The sequence below is a fragment of the Manis javanica genome, chromosome 1 (assembly GCF_040802235.1).
Source record: "Manis javanica isolate MJ-LG chromosome 1, MJ_LKY, whole genome shotgun sequence".
NCBI classification, from domain to species: Eukaryota; Metazoa; Chordata; class Mammalia; order Pholidota; family Manidae; genus Manis; species Manis javanica.
In genome coordinates this window covers 12,714,260-12,733,668 of record NC_133156.1, presented here as the reverse complement: position 1 = coordinate 12,733,668, position 19,409 = coordinate 12,714,260, and the positions used below count along the sequence as shown (strand labels likewise).

Genomic DNA, 19,409 nt, shown 5'->3' with positions numbered 1-19,409 from the left:
AAGTCTAAAACCAAGTCTCCAGATTTATAGGTGGGTTCTAGGGATCCAGGGTGTCATTAATCATAGAGGAAGGTATTTTCTTCCTTAGTATCTCCGGCAATTCTCTTAGAAACTGATTTTAAAGTTCTTCTGGAAAAACAAAGACAACACAACTCTGAAAAAACTGAAGAGTAGAGAGCACCCCTATCAGATACTGAAATAATAATTAGAGTGGCGCTGACTTGTGAGCAAATAAACCTTAGTGAACAAATTAGAAAACACAGAAACTAATATGTATCTAGAAGCTCAGTATAAAATGGATGTGGCATTCAAATCACTGGAGTAAGGATTATTCATTAAGTGCTGTTGTAACAATAAGTAAGTACCCACTGGGGGGAAAAAATCAAATTAAGTCCTTACCTCACCCCTTATACCAAATGAAGTTCCAAAATGGAGCAAAAATGTACAAAATGAAGCCACTAAAGAAGTAGAAGAAACACAATTTTTTATTGAGTTTCTTAATCATTGATATACAATCTTATGAAGGTTTCACATGAACATTGTGGTTTCAGCATCCACCCATATTACCAAGTCTTCATCACCTCCCCCGCCCACCATTGCAGTCACTGTCCATCAGCATAATAAGATGCTATAGAGTCACTTCTTGTCTTCTCCTTGTTGTACTGCCTTCCCCGTAAACACTGTTTTTAAAAAATAACCCTGTAACACAGGAGGTCTTTCAAAGCATGATTGTAAAACAATAGAAGCCAAGCAATAAACAGCTTGAAAAAAATCAAATATTTCTTCACTACAGAAAATTCTATAAACAAAATCAAAATTATACATTAAATGAAGTCTCTTTAGAGAATTATAACTCCACCCAGGACACAAACCCAGGTTCTATGCATTCAAGAATGGCACTCTTTCTGTATTCCATAGAATCCCAAATTGCTAGGAAGGAAATTTTAGAACAGTAAGAATATCAAATCTAACAGAATCCACGGTAACAATCTCTAATGTCTCCTTCTTGCCTACGCCTGTGAAGTGAGATTCTATAGCACCAACAGCAGCTCTTACCTCCACTCACATTAGAAACCATCAGCCATACACAATAAGACAATATCTTTCATTATGCATTTTGGGGCCACAGTTTAATTTTAGCAAAATATACACAAAGTAAAGCAGGGAGAAACCAATCACTTTTTCAGAATAAGTTTGTTCTGGGATATATGGTCTGTGAACATGCAGGTTCAACAGTGAATGCTTACCAACTTTCTAACATCAACAGAAATTACTGAGCATCCTCTGTATGTAAGGTATTAAACAAACTCTTAAGATGAAGAAGAACCAGTCCCCTGCCTTCCAGAACCTAACTTTCAGCCAAACACAACAGAGGAAAGAGTACCTACTTGTCAACAGCAGTAACATATGTTATGCTTCAATCTTCAAATCTCCACAGGACTAACCAAATATAGCAACATTACCATTGTCTAGTTTACTAGTACAAGCAAAGCATAGCTAACCATGTGATTTTTATAAAACTAGTTTGTGGGTATACCCAAGTGACTCAGTCCAAACCTGATGGACTCTTGTCTTAGCACAGTGGCTGAGGGAGGTTCTACCTCTGCAGGTAATGGAAAAAGTTACTGTCTAAACTCAGGTCATTCGTTCAATGTCACCTTGATCCTGAAACCACAGAATTTTTATTTCCATGGACTTTTTTCCCCTTTATCTATATCTGATATTTCTCCAAGTTCTTATCAATTAATTCTTTCTTTTGATACATAAATATTATTTATCAGAATTACAGACTGGCTTACTTCAGGACATTTTTTTTTTTTTGGTCTTACTTTTTAGCTTTCCACAATATCACTTGGGAGAATTATACTACGTATTTAAGGATGGACACGCTGATTCAGGAGGCAATCAGCCACCCCACTACTGCCTTTTCCCAGAGAATGAAACGCTAGTATTCTCCACTCCCATGACAATTTAAGCAGAAGCAATCAAAACTATCAAAAGAGTAACCACTATGTTCATTTACAAAGACTTTGAAACAGTGATGACTTTCTGTAAGGTCAGTTTACAGGGCAATACTGACTTTGCACAAGATTCCGAAACCTCTTATCCTCTATGTATCTTCAACACTCTTAGCAACTAAAATCCCTGAACAAGTATCACAAAGTGTTTCTTTGCTGCCTGTGAATGTTCGCCAGATAACATAAAACTGAAGGATATTTTACAAGTTCCTTATTTTAATTTAAGGAAATGACTGAGAACTCAGGACAAATCATCCTTTTACCTGGTAATTATGAAAAAATGAATAAAATTATAAGTCAATTCCAACACTGTCCTTCACACATTTCTGTAACAATTAATTCCACTGGTTGACCAGAACTCTCAATATACTGTAGTGAATTTATCAAATACAGATTAGGTTAACAGTGGCTATGTAGCCTTAATTGCAGATTTTATGACTACTGTTTCATTAAAATTAGGTTCACTGCATAGTACTGGAAATTAAAGTCACATCTTTACTCTAAATTAGCAGTCTAGAGAAGTACTCTTAGCAAATATTTCCCAGGAATTAATAAAACACTCTCATTTGCCACAGTCAGGGATTTTCATAGTAAAGATCTTTAAAACCCTGAGATGTTTCACTTGCATTCCGGCAGGAAACCATGCACCCTCAAGAAAAAGCAATAGGAAAAGGCTGTGCCATTCTGCCAATTTATGGTCCCTTGCAACCAAGTAACTAACATATGAGCAGAGAGAAAAAGAGGTAACCAGAAGGAAGAGTCTTTGTTATAATGTTTGCTGTCTCTCCATAATTCTGTAAAACCAAGTACTTGTCTGCTTTGGGGGGTGAGGGGTGGTACAAGAGCACCAGGGGCACCACTTAAAAGTTAGGGGTTTTAAATGAACATTACATAACAATGCAGTATCTTACAGGAGGCCACAGATTCAATGCACTGAGCCCAAAGTGTACTTCACTGAATTGACTTCTCAGAACCTTTTCTGAGTGGTTCACTTATCTGGTGAGCCTTCTAGCTTCTGCACTCCAAATCTTTCCAGGTGACTTAGGTGGCAACCATGCCCAACTCTTTACTCTCTGCAGTGGCTGTTTGAAGAGACTGGGATGGTCTTTACGCAGCCTCTCAATCACAAAAGCAAACTACGATGAAGCTAGAGTGACTTCAAAGGACTGTCAAAGCTGTAAGGGGAAAAGGGACATTATATAAATGTAATATAGAAAGGCAATTCATTGAGAGGATAATCCAAACCCCATGGTTTTGGGGGGCCACTTTTCTGAAAAACTGTTCAAAGAAACAACGAAAACAAGGAACATAATCAAATGCATAATTTTAAAAATACTTTTCAATAGAATAAGGAATTTTCAGTGAAAACATGACCTAGCAGAAAAGGATTCCTGCTTGGATTTAAGGATCTCTGAGGTCTAACTTCACCTCACCAGCACTTCTGATTGGTAGTTCTCTGCACCTTAAGGACCCCCATATGGGCAGGATAGAATGACAATACATGCTATAGGAGAAAGAGCCCTACACTACCATCAGGAATTCTCATACCAGCTTCATACATTCACTTGCTGCATATGACCACGTGAACCTTTCTGTGTCTCACTCATTTACAGAAAATATTTTTTTTTTTCTGATCCTGCTTGCTCCCCACTTCCTCTGGAACTTGCCCCACTGCAAACCAGTTACAGCTGAATAAAAAGCTACCTGGCAGGGTTGTTATAAACATCAAATTCAATCATGTAATTAAGACACTGTAAATCATTATACCAACATCCCACTTCTGAAAACTGATACATGTTATCCATGCTAAGACCCAGGCTTCAAATTACTAAACTGGCATTAATTTCTTCCTGCCCCATTTTAAACATCCATAGAGGTACCTGTCATTATCATTCTTGTTGATTAAGAATATTCTCAATTATATATACCCTACTAGAAGATATGGAAATAGTGAAAAAGGACATCTAGGCTGTTTTTACCTCTTCCAAAGAAGGTGTGGTCCCAAAATGCACACACAAATCTCAAGGTTTCTAAGGCATTTTCTTGCTATCACTGTAGCAAGAAATTATTATTCACTAATATTCTCTTTGCTGTGAGGTACTCAGCCCTTTATTATTTGGATGCTCCCCTTTACTCCTTATAACAACTCTGTGGGGTAGGCACTGTTTTTTCAGATGAGAAAATCAAGGCTTACAGAAGTTAAGAATATCCACAAACCATACTGCTAATAAATGACAAAGCCAAGATATGAGCCCAAATCAGTTTGGCCTCCAAACAGTCTGGCCTCTTGACTGGGTGGCAATTCTGTCTGAGTCTTAGAGGCAATCAATCATCTAGCCCTGAGCCTGAAACCTACAGGGGAAGGTCTAATAAGGAACCATCCACATAGACTGTATCTAGGTATATCCACTGTGTTCCAAAAAGCATGATAGCATTTATAGGAAGTAGGTGAAAAGAAAAAAAGAAAGACAACTAGAAGCCTTAAATGAGCTAGAAATGAGATATCTGCAAAAGGCATTCCTTAAATGCTAAACATCTGCTTCAGGTGGACCAAAGATTTGATTCAAGAACGTGTAAAGGTGAATCTGAGGAACTCCAGAATTCGGTGTCTATAAGCCACAAATCCACCAACTACTCAAAAAAAAAATGCCTTTACTCCTGATTCTAAGGCCCATTTCAGCAAACATTTAATCCATACCTGACAACACCCTATTTCAAAGCAAAGGCTGAACAAGCACCACTAACATATTTCCTTTCTTCAATACTCCAAATGGCTCTGCTCCTATCACCTTCTGGTACCAAAGCTCAGTTTATAGCAAAAGACTTGTCAATGAAAGAATCTCTAGTATATGGTAATTAAAAACAAAAAGCCAGAGATTGGCTTAAAGATGGCGGCATGAGAGGCGAGACAGAAACCTCTTTCCAAAATCACATATAATATGAAAATATAGCAAATACAACTAATCTTGAAAGAGCAATAGGAAAGAAGGCTCCAACAGACTGCCTACATCTGGAGAAAAGAACAGACCTCACGGAAAAGGGTAAAGTACCAAAGCTGCGATCTGGCGGGACCTACGCCCTTCCCCCACCCCAGCTCACTGGCAGGAGAAAGAGAAAAGGAGCAGGGAGGGGGTGAAAGCCTAGGACTGCTGAACACCCAGCCCTGGAGATCTGCTCTGGAAGCACAAACCTACATTACATGGTGCTCTGGAGATTAGAGGATTGGAAAGCTAAGCCAGGCAGAAAACTTGGAGAGACTGAAATTCCAATTGCTGGTGGAGAACAGGTACCATAACTGGCCGCTCTGGGATAAAAGAAAGGCAGGCACTCTGACTTTCCAATAGCAAGAGGGCTGCTAAAGAGGCAAGGACTGCACAGAGTTTGCTGCTCAGGAGAAAGGTCAGGTGGACAAAACTGTCCTGGCGCACTCAGCCAAGCAGGTTGGGAACTCTCAGGAGCTTTGGGAGCTCCATCCCCCTGGCTGGAAACGTAGCTCCAAGGCCCCCTACTGTGATACACAGCCTGCTGCTCCTTCCACACGACCAGCACTGGCTCACAAACCTGCTGCCACCACCACTGCACCAAACCAACAACCAGAGGGAGGCCCCAGCTATGGGAGCGACAAGTGCATAGCACAGAGGCTCCTCCCTGCAGGCTCGGCTCGCTGCCTTGACAGTGGAGACAGGCACTGCAGCCAGGAAGCAGGAAAGAGCTCTTTTGTCCTGACAGACACCAGTGCCACTCGCCTGCGACCCTCACCATCGCTCCAGGGGCTGAGCAGCTGCAGAGAATAGAGAGCTTCTGGGCACTAGAGGGGGACACCTACACCAAGTTATTACTACAAATATGAAATGTCAACAGAATCTAGTACAAACCAAAATCCCACAAACACCAGAAAGAGGGCAAAGTGAAACTGAATACACCAATCTTACTGAAAAATATTTCAAAATAAAAATCATAAACATGCTCACGGAGCTATAGAAAAATATTCAAGACCTCAGGGAGGAACTCAAGAAATAGATAGAAACTTTGAAAAATACATTATCCAAAGTTAAATACACAATGGAGGGATTTAAAAGCAGATTAGATGAAGTAGAGGAGACAGTAAATACAACAGAATTCAGAGAAGAGGAATACAAAGAAGCTGAGGCACATAGAGAAAAAAAGGATCTCTAGGAATGAAAGAATATTAAGAGAACTATGTAACCAATCCAAACAGAACAATATTTGCATTAGAGGGGTATCAGAAGAAGAGAGAGAAAAGGAGATAGAAAATATCCTTGAGGAGGTAATTGCTGAAAACATCCCCAATCTGGGGAAGGAGATAGTCTCTGAAACCATGGAGATGCACAGATCTCCCAACACAAGGGACCCAAGGAAGACAACACCAAGACATTTAATAACTAAAATGGCAAAGATCAAGGATAAGGACAGAATATTAAAAGCATCCAGAGAGAGAAAAAAGATCACATACAAAGGAAAACCCATGAAGCTATCATCAGACTTCTCAACAGAAACCTTATAGGCCAGAAGGTAGTGGCATTATATATTTAATGCAATGGAACAGAAGGCCCTTGAACCAAGAATACTCTACCTGGCAAGATTATCATTTAAATTTGGAGGATGGATTAAACAATTTCCAGATAAGCAAAAGTTGAAAAAATTTACCTCCCACAAACCGTCTCTACAGTGTATTTTGGAGGGACTGCTACAGATGGAAGTGTTTCTAAGACTAAATAGCTGTCACCAGAGAAAATAAAACCGAAGTAAAAGAAGTAGACCAATTAAGTACTAAGCAAATGCAAAATTAAATCAACTACCTCCAAAGTCAGTCAAGGGATACACAAATAGGACAGAATATGATACCTAATATATTAAGAATGGAGGAGGAAGAAAAAGAAGGGAGAAATATAAAAAACCTTTAGATTGTGTTCGTTACAGAGTACTATGTGAGTTAAGTTAGACTGTTAGAATGTAAAAAGCTACCCTTGAACCTTTGGTATCCACAAATCTAAAGCCTGCAATGGCAATAATTGTAATAATTGTAATAAATGTAAATGGACTGAATGCAACAATCAAAAGACATAGAGTTTCTGAATGGATAAAAAAACAAGACCTGTCTATATGCTGCCTACAAGAGACTCACTTCAAACCCAAAGACATACACAAATTAAAAGTGAAGGGATGGAAAAAGATACTTCATGCAAATAATAGGGAGAAAACAGCAGGAGTTGCAGTACTTCTATCAGATAAAATAGACTTCAAGACAAAGAAAGCAACAAGAGATGAAAAAGGGCATTACATAATGATAAAGGGGTCAGTCCAACAAGAGGATATAACCATTATAAATATCTATTCACCCAACACAGGAGCACCGACATATGTGAAACAAATACTAACAGAATAAAAAGGGGAAACAGAATGCAATGCATTCATTTTAGGAGATTTTAACACACCACTCACTTCAAAGGACAGATCAACCAGACAGAAAATAAGGAGACAGAGGCACTGAACAACAAATTAGAACAGATGGACCTAACAGACATCTACAAAACACTCCACCCAAAAGCAGCAGGGTGCACACTCTTCTCAAGTGCAACATGGAACATTTTCCAAAACAGATCATATACTAGGCCACAAAAAGAGCTTTAGTAAATTCAGAAGGATTGAAATTGTACCAAGCAGGTTCTCAGACCACAAAGGTATGAAACTACAAGTAAATTATGCAAAGAAAACAAAAAAGCCCACAAACACATGGAGGCTTAACAACAGCTCCTAAATAATCAATAGATCAATGGCCAAACTAAAACAGAGATCAAGCAATATATGGAGACACATGAAAACAATAAACTCAACACTGCAAAATCTGTGGGACACAGCGAAGGCCATGCTAAGAGGGAAGTATGCAATACAGGCCTATATCAGGAAAGAAGAACAATCCCAAATGAACAGTCTAAACTCAAAATTAATGAAACTAGAAAAAGAAGAACAAATGAGGCCCAAAGTCAGTAGAAGGAGGGACATAATAAAGAACAGAACAGAAATCAATAAAATCAAGAAGAATAAAACAACAGAAAGAATCAATGAAACCAGGAGGTGGCTCTTTGAGAAAATAAACAAAATAGATAAATCCTTAGCTAGACTTATCAAGAAAAAAAAAGTCTACACACATAAACAGAATCAGAAATGAGAAAGGAAAAAATCACTATGGACACCACAGAAATACAAAGAATTATTAGAAAATACTATGAAAAGTTATATGCTAACAAACTGGATAACCTAGAATTTGACAACTTTCTAGAAAAATACAACCCTCAAAGACTGACACAGGAAGAAACAGAAAATCTGAACAGACCAATTACCAGCAACGAAATTGAATTGGTAATCAAAAAACTACCCAAGAACAAAATCCCCAGACCAGATGGGTTCACCGCTGAATTTTATCAGACATTAAAGAAGACATAATACCCATTCTCCTTAAAGTTTTCCAAAAAATAGAAGAGGAGAGAATACTTCCAAACTCATTCTATGAAGCCAGTATCACTCTAATACCAAAACCAGGCAAAGACACCACAAAAAAAGAAAAATACAGACCAATATCCATGATGAATATATATGTAAAAATACTCAGCAAAATATCAGCAAACTGAATTCAAAAATATATAAAGAGGATCATCCATCATGATCAAGTAGGATTTATTCCAGAGATGCAAGGATGGTACAATACTCGAAAATCCATCAATATCATCCACCACATCAACAAAAAGGACAAAAACCACATGATCATCTCCACAAATGCTGAAAATGCATTCGAAAAAATTCAACATCCATTCATGATAAAAACTCTCAACAAAATGGATATAGAGGACAAGTACCTCAACATAATAAAGGCCATATATGACAAACCCACAGCCAACATCGTACTTAACAGCAAGCAGGAAGCTGAAAGCTTTTCCTGTAAGATCAGAAACAAGATAAGGATGCCCACTTTTCCCACTTTTATTCAACATAGTACTAGAGGTCCTACTCACGGCAGTTAAGACAACACAAAGAAATAAAAGGCATCCAGATTGGCAAGGAAGAAGTTAAACTGTTCCTGTTTGCAGATTACATGATATTGTACATAAAAATCCTGAAGAATCCACTCCAAAACTACTAGATCTAATAAATGAATTCAGCAATGTTGTGGGATACAAAATTAATACACAGAAATCTGTTGCATTCCTATACACTAATGATGAACTAGCAGAAAGAGAAATCAGGAAAACAACTCCATTCACAATTACATCAAAAAGAATAAAATACCTAGGAATAAACCTAACCAAGGAAGTGAAAGACCTATACTCTGAAAACTACAAGAAACTCATGAGACAAATTAAAGAAAATACCCACAAATGGAAATAGATCCCATGCTCCTGAATAGGAAGAATTAATATTGGAAAAATGCCATCCTGCCTAAAGCAATGTACAGATTCAATGCTATCCCTATTAAACTACCAACAGCATTCTTCAATGAACTAGACCAAATAGATCTAAAATTCATATGGAACCACAAAACACCCAAAATAGCCAAAGCAATCCTGAGATGGAAAAATAAAGTTGCAGGGATTATGCTCCCTGACTTCAAGCTCTACTACAAAGCCACAGTACTCAAGACAATTTGGTACTGGCACAAGAACAGACCCATAGACCAATGGAACAGAATAGAGAGCCCAGATAAAAATTCAAGCATATATGGTCAATCAATATATGATAAAGGAGCCATGGACTTACAATGGGGAAATGACAGCCTCTTCAACAACTAGTATTGGCAAAACTGGACAGCTACATGCAAGAGAATGAAACTGGATTATTATTTAACTCCATACACAAAAGTAAACTTGAAATGGATCAAAGATCTGAATGCAAATCATGAAACCATGAAACTCTAAGAAGAAAACATAGGCAAAATATCTTGAATATAAACATGAGCAACTTTTTCCTGAATGCATCTCCTCAGGCAAGGGAAACAAAATAAAAAATGAACAAATGGGACTACATCAAGCTAAAAAGCTTATGTACAGCAAAGGATACCATCGGTAGAACAAAAAGGCATCCTACAGTATGGAAGAATATATTTGTAAATGACATATATGAAAAGGGGTTTACATCCAAAATATATAAGGAACTCACATGCCTCAATACCCAAAAAGCAAATAACCCAATTAAAAAATGGGTGGAGGATATGAACAGACAATTCTCCAAAGAAGAAATTCAGATGGCCAACAGACACATGAAAAGATGCTCCACATCGCTAATTATCAAGGAAATGCAAATTAAAACCACAATGAGATATCACCTCACACCAGTGAGGATGGCCAACATCCAAAAGACAAGGAACAACAAATGCTGGTAAGGATGTGGAGAAAGAGGAAACCTCCTACACTGTTGGTGGAAATGTAAATTAGGTCAACCATTGTGCAAAGCAATATGGAGGTTCCTCAAAAAAGTAAAAATAGAATTACCATTTGACCCAGGAATTCCACTCCTAGGAATTTATCCAAAGAAAACAATTTCTCAGATTCAAAAAGACATATGCACCCCTATGTTTATTGCAGCACTATTTACAGTAGCCAAGATATGGAAGCAACCTAAGTGTCCATCAGTAGATGAATGGATAAAGAAGATGTGGTACTTATACACAATGGAATACTATTCAACCCTAAGAAAGAAACAAACCCTATCATTTGGAACAACATGGATGGAGCTAGAGGGTATTATGCTCAGTGAAATAAGTCAGGCAGAGAAAGACAAACACCAAATGATTTCCCTCATTTGTGGAGTGTAACAACAAATCAAAACAGAAGGGACAAAATAGCATCAGACTCACAGACTCCTAGAAGGGACTAGTGGTTACCAAAGGGGAGTGATGGGGGAGGGTGGGTGGGGAGGGAGGGAAAAGGGGATTGTGAGGTATCATGATTGGTGCACATGGTGTGTGGGGGGTCACTGGGAAGATGGTGTAGCTCAGAGAAGACAAATAGGGATCTGAGGCATCTTACTACACTGATTGAGAGTGACTGCAATGGGGTATAGGGGGTGACTCAATAATAAGGGTGAATGTAATAACCACATTGTTTTTCTTGTGAAACCTTCATAAGAGTGTATATCAATGATACCTTAATAAAAAAAAAAATTGGTTTCTTGTAGACTGCATATAGTTGGGTCTTGCTTTTTCTTCTTTTTTTAAATCCAGTCTGTCAATCTCTGTCTTTTAAGTGGCATGTTTAGACTATTCACATTAAAGTGACTATTGATATGGTTGGATTGAAATCTATCTTCTTGCAAGATGTTTTTTTATTCAATTTGTTTTCTCCTGCCTTTATGGACTTAATTTTATGATTTCTCTTCACTTATTTATTGACTTATTATTCATACTCCTTTTTTATGTTTTACTTGTAGAGTAAGGACCTTATAAGTGTATATTCCCAATTCCTCTCCATCCTTGTGCCATTGTTTCATACATGTCACTTTAAAATATGCTACAATACACAATACATTGTTATAATTTTTTCTCTAAGCAGTTTGCTGTTAGAGTTACTAAAATAAATATTTTTTTAAAAAATACATAAAAAAGATTATCCATCATGATCAAGTAGGATTTATTCCAGGGATGTAAGGATGGTACAATATTTAAAAATCCATCAACATCATACACATCAACAAAAAGGACAAAAAGCACATGGTCCTCTCCACAGATGCTGAAAAAGCATTTGACAAAATTCAATAACCATTCATGATAAAAACTCTCAACAAAATGGGTACAGAGGACAAGTACCTCAACATAATAAAGGCCAAATATGACAAACCCACAGCCAACATCATACTTAACAGTGAAAAGCTGAAAGCTTTTCCTCTAAGATCAGGAACAAGACAAGGATGCCCACTCTCCCCACTTTTATTCAACACAGTACTGGAGGTCCTCACCATGGCAATCAGACAGCACAAAGAGATAAAACATATGTAGATTGGCAAGGAAGAAGTTAAGTCTCCACTGTTTACAGATGACATGATATTGTACATAAAAAAACCCTAAAGAATCTACCCCTAAACTACTAGAACTAATAACAGAATTCAGCAAAGTTGCAGGATACAAAATTAACACACAGAAATCTGCTGTATTCCTATATACTAATGATGAACTAACAGAAAGAGAAATCAGGAAAACAATTCCATTCACAACTGCATCAAAAAGAATAAAATAACTAGGAATAAATCTAATCAAGGCGGTGAAAGACCTATACCCTGAAAAGTACAAGACACTCATGAGAGAAATTAAAGAAGACACCAATAAATAGAAATACATCCCCTGCTCCTGGCTAGGAAGAATTAATATTGTCAAAATGGCCCTCCTGACTAAAGCAATCTACAGATTCAATGCAATCCCTATCAAAATACCAACAGCATTCTTCAATGAACTAAAACAAATAGTTCTAAAATTCACATGGAACCACAAAAAACCCCGAATAGCCAAAGCAATCCTAAGAAGGAAGAATAAAGCTAAAGGGATTACACTCCCTGACTTCAAGCTCTACTACAAAGCCACATTAATCGAGACAATTTGGTACTGGCACAAGAACAGACCCATAGGCCAATGGAACAGACTAGAGAGCCCCAATATAAAGCCAAGCATATAAAGATGAAGTAACTTACAAGAACAGAGAATCAGACTGGCATCAGACTTACTGAAACAATGTACAAAACAAAAGTAGAAAATCATTTTTTTAATTAATTAATTTATTTATTATTTATTTTATTTTATTTTTTTTATTTTTTTGAGAGGGCATCTCTCATATTTATTGATCAAATGGTTGTTAGCAACAATAAAATTCTGTACAGGGGACTCAATGCTCAATGTACAATCATTAATCCACCCCAAGCCTAATTCTCGTCAGTCTCCAATCTTCTGAAGCATAACGAACAAGTTCTTACATGGTGAACAAGTTCTTACATAGTGAATAGTTCTTACATGGTGAACAGTACAAGGGCAGTCATCACAGAAACTTTCGGTTTTGATCACGCATTATGAACTATAAACAATCAGGTCAAATATGAATATTCGTTTGATTTTTATACTTGATTTATATGTGAATCCCACATTTCTCCCTTATTATTATTATTATTATTTTTAATAAAATGCTGAAGTGGTAGGTAGATGCAAGATAAAGGTAGAAAACATAGTTTAGTGCTGTAAGAGAGCAAATTTAGATGATTAGGTGTGTGTCTATAGACTAAGTATTAATCCAAGCTAGACAAGGGCAATAAAACATCCACGGATGCAGAAGATTAGAAAATCATTTTTAAGAAGTTAAGAAAAAAGAGTGAGAACAAGGGTTTATGTGGCCAAGCTGTATTTTGACTATCAGGGTCATAAAAAATATTTGAAAAAGTGAGAACCCACAGACCATTTCCACAGCACCCTTCCTGAGGACTCTAATCTCCATCCTCAACCCAGGCTCACCATCTGAATCACAGGCACAAAAAATGATTTCAGTAACTATCTTCTCAATTCTCCCAAAGATACACAACTACAGGCATACCTCAGAAATATGGGCTCAGTTCCAGTCCACTGCAATAAAGCTAATATTGTGATAAAGTGAGTCAAATTACTATTTTGGTTTCCCAGATCACATAAAAGTTATGTTTACACTATAATGTAGTCTATTACGTGTACAACAGCATTACATCTCAAAATAATGTACATACCTCACCTGAGCTTTCAACAAGTTATAATCATTGATCACAGATATTAATATATAACAAATATTAGGAGTGAAAAAGTTTGAAATATTGCAACAATTACCAAAGAGTGACACAGAAACATGAAGTGAGCAAATGTTGGAAAAATGGCACTGACATTCTGGCTCACTGCAGAGCTACCACAAACCTTCAATTTGTGAAAAGAAGCACAGTATCTGCAAAGCACAAGAAAGCAAAGGGCATTTACAAGGCATGCCTGTAATAGTTACAGATGCATAGGACAGAAGTTAATCCACAATATTCAACGGATGCATTTGGGCCTGTACTCCTTCTAACCACGGGGTGACTGAAGAAATGTAAGCAAAGGGATGAATGAAGAATTAAGCAGTTTGTGTACTTAACTGTGGAACTAAGACTAAAACAAGACTGGGGTCATGGAAAGAAGAATGGTATGTAAACAGGTGTTCTGACAAAGTAGAAGAACGCAACTAAAATAATGGGAAGTGAAGGGAAGGGAATGAGAAAAGAGAAAATGGCAAGATCACTGACTATTGTGTGGGTAAGAAATGAGAATCAAAGGATGCCATTAAAAGCTGACATACAAGATAGTAAAAAGACTGGTTTAAAATGGGAAAGGGATTAAAGGCACTATAGAAGGTACATAATTGAAAGGCAACTACTAGAACAAAAATTTAGTCCTTCCTAGATAGCAAGTTTTTTTTTAACTCACAAAAAACATCTAATAATGATGAACATAGTAAGTATAATACAAACAATAACTGTAACAGATGAGAATAAAAAACCAACATATTAATTATAATAATTAATGTGAATGAGCTTAACATGTCTATTTGAAGATTTTCAAACTTGCTTAGAGAGCAAGCCCAACTCTATGCTGTATATATGAGACATACTTAAATTGCAGTGATTCAAAAAGGCTAATAATGAAGGGATGGACACTTACCAGGCAAATGGAAGCACTTAGGTTGCAATCAGACCAGACAAAATAAAATTTAAAACAAAGTATTCAAATGGGTAAATGCTAAAAGTATTATTTCACAATGAAAAAGAACTGTTATTAATATCTGTGTACCAAGTAACAGAAACTACACCCAAGAACAAATAAACAGAAACTCACTATAAGTAAAAGAATTACACATCATTCAGTACAAAACAAGTCAAAGGGGAAAAAAATAAGACATAATGATCTAAACAATATCATCAATAAAGTAGTTTTTTTTTTGGACATAATTGAACACTACCCTCTAATAATAGAAAATATACTTTCTTCGAACAAACACAAAACATTTATCCTGTATTAGGGCATGAAGAAATCATGAAGACAGCCACCAAATACATACATTATAAACAATATCCTTTAATCACAATGCAAAACAAAAAAACAAACTAGAAATAAAAAACACTGGAAGCAATATGAATGCCCACAAGAAGGACGTAAGGATGAATGAATTGTGGCACAGTCACACGATGAAAGGACATACAGCAAAAAGAATGAATGACCTACAGGTACTTGGAACACAGGTGATTTAACAAAACTGCTGAACAAAAGATCTAAAAACAAACCATATGTAATAATGATCTAAAGTCAAAACCAGACAAAACTCATCATTTAGAAATCAGCATAGTGATTGCCCTTTGAGGGTAGGGTACTGACATGGGAGCACTGTAATGTTCTGGCTGCTGGTTTCATGAGTGAATACATTTTGTAAAAATTCACCAACCTCTACACTTCTGATATGTAGATTTTTCTAAATCAATTAAATTTACAAAACTTAATAAAAAAGAAATCAGGAAAAAGAAAACTAGAAATTAAATACTAAAAATTAAAAAACATTTCCATCTAAAAATGTAAACTATTCTTGGATGAAAGGGACTATATTTATAAACAAATCACAGAACTGATGAAAAATAATGAGAATGACAAGATCATTTATCAGAATCCATGGAAAATTTTAAAGCAATATTCAGAAGAAAATTCAGAGTCCCTAAACACCTATATCAATTTTTTAAAGAAAATTAGGGAATTACATTACATTCCTAATTCAAAAAGCTACGAAGAGAACAAGGTAAACCAAAAGGAGCCATTCACTTATCTGAGGTATGTAGACATAGTCAAATTCACAGACATGGAAAGCAGAATGGTGGCGGGTGGGTGGGTGGTGTGTGTGTGTGTGTGTGTGTGTGTGTGTGTGTCTGTGTCTGTGTGTGTGTGTGTCTGTGTCTGTGTCTGTCGGGGGGAAGGTGGGGTTTCAGTATTCAATTGATACAGAATTCTGGTATGGGAAGAAGATAAAAGTTCTAGAATGGGTAGTGGTGATGACTACACAACAGTGTGAATTTACTTACTGCCACAGAACTGTATACCTAAAGATGGTTAAAATGGTCAATTTTATTTTATGTGTTTTTTACTACAATAAAATAACTGAAATAAAGTACCCATGAATTTTACAAAAGAAAAAAAGGGAGAAATATACAAATACAAAAAAAAGATAAAAATATGTAAATCATAAGACTACTCTATATACTTCTATGCAAGTACATTTCAAAACCTAGATGAAAGTGGTAATTTCTTAGGAATATACAGTGTATTAAAATGGACCCCAATAGAGATAGGACACATAAACTAAATAATTTTCCCAGAAGAATTAGAAAAAGTTATCAAAGAACTACCTCACAAAAAAATCAAACCTCGATAATATCACAGAGGAATACTATCAAATCTTTAGAGAAACCAGACGGACCCAATATTACATAAATTGTTTTAAAACATGGAAAATAAAGAGTGACTTACAAACTTTTTTTTATGAATCAAGCATAACATTAATACCTAAACATGATTAAGAGGGCAAAAAAAGGGAAAATTAGAAGCCATACCACCTACAGACATTGGTGCAAAAATCTGAAATAAAAATATTAGAGAACAAACTCTAACAACACATTAAGAATTTATACCAGGAATGCAAGAACAGTTCAGTGTTAGCAGATTTAGAATTCATACTGTAATTTCACCATACTCATATAATTACCTCCAAAAAGGCTGAAAAAACTCTTGACAAAACTTAACATCCACTCCTAATTTTTTAAAAAACTCTCTTGAATAAATAGGAAGGGATGAATACTTCTTAACATGATTTGAGAGGCACAGAGAGGGAATGTGCACGTGTGCGTCCCCAAGTGGGCCGGGGCAGCAAGACCTAGAGGCCACGGCCCAAGCAAGGATGCCCTCTCTCTTCCTCTAATATTTAACATTATGCTGAAGGTATTCACCAATGCAATCAGATAAGGGAAAACAAGTAAAGACAGGAACAATGGAAAGAAAAAAGAAAAAATGAAAACTCTTTATTGGCTGATGACATGAGAGTAAACCTGGAAAGCCAAAAAGAATCAATGATGAAACTAACTCAAAAGAAAAAAAAAGAATTCAGCAAGGTAGCAGGATATAAAATTAACATACAAAAAAATAACAGCCTTCAAATACACAAGTAATAACCAGGTAGGAGCTGTAATGAAAGAGGAAACACCATTTACAACAGCAAAACAGAAAAAAATCAACAAGGAGTATTTAAAACTTGTATGAAGAAACCTACAGATTTATGCACTCCTGACAGGCACACAAAATTAGGCTTGCACATTCGCACTGTTCTTGGTTAGGACATCACAACTCACCAGGTTGTCAGGGTCTCCCTAAATTAACATAAATATAATGCAGTTCCAATAAAAATTACTCAGAGGCCTTTTTATGGAGCTAGATGAGTTGACACTAGAGTTCATGTGGACAAACCCACAGAACGGCTTAGTTAACATTGAAAAGGAGGAGCTGTAAAGGAGCACTAGCCCTACCAAATATTAAAACAAAGCTTCATGATTGAAACTGTGGTAGTAGCACATGAAAAGGCCAACAGACCAATGAAATGTGATAGGAAACCCAAACATAGGCCCAACTTACGCATGAAAATCTAATACTTAACAATGGTGGCATCTTAAATGACTCAGGCAAAGATGGACCTTATAAATGGTGTTGGGACAACTAAATAGCCATTTAGAAGAAGATAAAATTATATTTCTTATACCATATACCAGAATAAGTATGTAACAGAAGTCTAAATATAAAAAATGAAAACTACTCAAGTTCTTGAAGAAATCACGGGGTGGAGTCCTGTACCATGGGTGTAGGTAAAGGTTTTCTGATCTTGACTTAAAATCCATACCCAATAAAATAAAAGCATGATACATTTGACAATATGATGATAAAATCTTTTGCATGGCACAAAACACAATCAGAAAAGTCAAGACAATGGACTGGCAGAAAATATCTGTAATACACATCACATATAAAAAGCTATATTATTATCCAAAAACAGAAAAGAACTTTTAAAAATTAAAGGAAAAAGGCAGAAATCTTTAAAATGGGCAAAACATTTGAATAAATGACCTATAAAAAAATGTAAAACTTTCCCTTAAACATATGAAAAGATGCTCCACTTCAGCCATAATAGGGGAAAGGCAATTAAACTATACAATATAACCATTTTTCACCTATGAGATTGGTAAAAATTAAAAGCATTCACACACTGCTGGTAGAACTGCAAAATTATATAACCTCTTTAGAGGGGAAGCTAGCAATATCTAACAAAATTAGATATGCCTTACCCCTCAGCCCAGAAATCCAACTTTTAGGACTTTATCCTCCACACAAAACTTTTGTACTGGAGTAAAAAAATACATGTACACAAGCTTATTCACAGCAACATTATTAATTATAACTGCAAAATATTGGAAATTACCTCAATACCCAAACAAAGAAACCAGGGTGACTAAATCACATTATATACACACAGTGCACACAGCACCATGCAGCTGTAAAATAAACAAGCAAAATGAAGAGGATTTGACATGGAATACGTCCTAGGATACATTTTTAAGGGAAAAAAGTAAAGTGAATGGAACATATACAGTATAAACCTTCTGCATATAAAAGAAAGGGAAATAGGAAAATATATATATATCTTCCTATCTTCACAAAAAGAAACCAGAAAACAGTGAGTGAGGTAGGTTATCTGCAAGGCAGAAAGGGGGCTCAGGGTCAGGTCTAAGGACTATGGGAAGGAGTGATATTTCTCTGAGTGTACTTTTTGTAGAGCTTTGACTTTCGGAAGCATGTTTCTATGTTGAAAATAAAATAAAATCAACTAGATGTTGAGGGTTGAGGAGGGAGACAATGAAAAAGCTGACAACAAACTGAAACAAATGAACCCAGGTGTTATTTAAATGAGTAACAAACCACACTAAAAAGAGAAATTAAACCACTTAACATAGGTTAAAAATTATTAGCAAATGTTGTTAAAAACCTTTAGAATATGTCTGTACGGTCCTTTGTGATGTTTCCTTTTTTCATTCCTAAGACTGGCTACTTGTGCCTCTGTCTTTCTGAAATCAATTAATCTCACCATCAGTCTTTCCAAAAGAGTAACTAGCATAGTAGACCTTCTCTAAGGTATATTTGTTTTCTACTTCATTAATTTCTCCTTTTGTAATGTCCACCTACTTTCTCTGGGTTTAGTTTGTTGCTCTCTTTCTAACTTCTTGAGATAGATGTGCAGATCACTGAATTTTTTAAGTCAAATACTATTT

General features: G+C 36.2%; 1 protein-coding gene across 4 annotated transcripts in view; it reads right to left on the bottom strand.

The window, feature by feature from the left end:
• Positions 1-19,409, bottom strand: part of WASF3 (WASP family member 3) — a 127,720-nt gene that overhangs the window by 99,066 nt on the left and 9,245 nt on the right. The gene's annotated exons all lie outside the window — the stretch shown is intronic.